We start from the raw sequence: 2330 nt of genomic DNA, 5'->3' as shown, positions 1-2330 counted from the left end.
ACTGCTGGGACAGCCCACGAGCTGAAGGGCCTTTATACTTCCTGGCAGGGTGTGGCTGCGCCTGATTAGCTGGGCCAGAGGCAGGCAGCAGCTCCTGATTGGCTCAATGCAGTCCCCCTCGTGCTGTGATTGGTGGGCAGCTGCTGCAGGGGATGAGGCAGCAGCAGAGACAAGTGGCAGCACATGGTTGGCTGTGGTGTAGTGCCAGGTGGCAGCACATGATTGGTCAGACCAGAGCATTGCTTGGTTGTGATTGGCGGAGGCACCATGAGGGAGGAAGGGCCAGGTGGCAGCACAGGATTGGCTCGTTGGCTGAGCTGCCACGTGGGGATTGGCTGGGGCTGGGATCCCTGCGAGGATCCATGCACAGAGCTGTGCCTCAGCCCCAGCCCTGGCACTGCCAGAGCACCCCCAGGGCCATGGGGTGGCAGGGGCAGCCAGAGCCCCTGGGATTGAGCCACGAGAGAGATGGGGTGCAGAAACACCAGGGCATGTGGGGGTGAGGAACTGGGGTTTGCCCTCTCCACCACCGCTGGCTGCAGGGCTCACAGCAGGCAGGTGTAGAGCAGGGGCTGTAGGGCTGGGGCTCACTCTGACCTGCCCCCTCACCCCTGTCTGCTCCATGCCCTTCCCAACATTGGTGTGCCCACCTGGGAGGCTGGGGGCAGCCTCCAGTTTTACCCCACACCGAAATGGACGCTATGACCCAAGACCACCAGGGTGTTGTGGGGCTGCAGGGCAGACAAGTCCTTCTCTGCAAGGGGGACAGTAAGGCCACTGCTCCCCCACTGTTCCCCCTCTCCACCCCCTGGGCCATCACACCAGCTTTGTGTGTGCAGAGTTTCAGGGCCACCTGGAGCCAGCTCTTGTCTATGCAGCTGCAGAAGCTTATTTGAATAATTTGCCTTGCAAATCTACAAGTACCAGCTTGAGTCTTGCACTGTGAGCATCCATCCCCTCATGATGCAGGAGCCACGCATGGGGCAGGGACAGCGGCAGCCGCGGTGAGGACACAAGGATGTGGATGAAACTCCCAGCACTGCACAACAAAGCCCCACCCAGCAGCACGGTGACACCGAGCAGCACCATTTGTCACTTTCAGAATGTCCCATCCCATGGGAGGACTGGCTAACCAAACCTAGCGCTGCCTCCAGCCCTGCCACACGCTCCCTGCACCCAGCAGGGCTGGATGGGGCCTGTGCATGGAGGCAGTAAATCTGATAAGCTATCAGCCAGCACCACGATTCAGTGGATAATTAAGGTGTAAGTGCAGAATAAGTGACCTGGCTGCTCCAGGGGAGCAGGAGAAACTGTGACCCTTGCAGCCAGTGCATTAAATACACATTGGTTCCTCCTTTTTTTTTTTTTTTTTTTTTTTTTTTTAAGTAAAATATGAATCATATCCCAGCATCTGAGCACTAACTGCTGGGATTGCAGCGTGAGAGGAGGAAACGACACCATCTGGTGAGGCTTTGGCACAGGCTGGATCAGCAGGGAAAGGGGACTCCCTGGAGCCAGGGCGAGGGTTTGGGAGCACAGATACAAAGCAGGTTCTTGCAAACAAACTCCACACACCTGGCAAAGCAGGCTGAGCTTTTCCAAGGTCCAACACCCTGAAGGAGGGAGGAAAAATGCATTGGAGGAAGGTTAGGAGCAAAGCAGCAGAGGCTAAGGCTAAGTTAAGGCCATTTTTGTTTGTTAGAGCACACAGACAAACCTGAGCCTGTCTCCCTTGAGTCCCACTACCAAACTGAACTTGGCACCCCAGAAATTGCTGACCAGTGCAGGCTGGAGCATCCCCCAGGACCAGTTCTGGCTGAATCCAATCCCTGCTGACACTGACTCCTGCCCCACTGCCAGCAACACTCAAGCCCTGAGGGAGGGAAGGCATTTACATGGCCTCAGCTCTCCCTACCCCACAACCAGGGGTCAATAACCTGCAGCAGATATTGCAAGGATGGAATTTGGGGATGAGTTTCTCATCCCCACGAACAAGCCTAACAATCCCCAACAAATTTGGCTGCAGACAGGAAAATTGCTGAGCAAACCATATCCAGGGCCCCACAGTCCCTGTCCATGTTTCCCAATCTAACCCATCCCTACCTCTTGCCAAGGGCAGCCAGAGCATGCAGGATCATGCAGAGGCCATGCTGGGGACACTGGTGCAGCTCTCCACAGGAATACAGCCATGGAAAGACACAGCCTCCCCTACCACAGCCACAGGGGGACAGCACAGCCCCCAGACCCTCCCCATCAACACTCTGCACACCCCTCTCTCTCTCTCTTCCAAGCCCAAGTCCAAAGCAAAGAAAGAAAGGAGATAAAGAAGT

Source organism: Haemorhous mexicanus, chromosome 10 (genome assembly GCF_027477595.1).
Source record: "Haemorhous mexicanus isolate bHaeMex1 chromosome 10, bHaeMex1.pri, whole genome shotgun sequence".
Taxonomy (NCBI): domain Eukaryota; kingdom Metazoa; phylum Chordata; class Aves; order Passeriformes; family Fringillidae; genus Haemorhous; species Haemorhous mexicanus.
Note: the sequence above shows the minus strand (reverse complement) of the source record.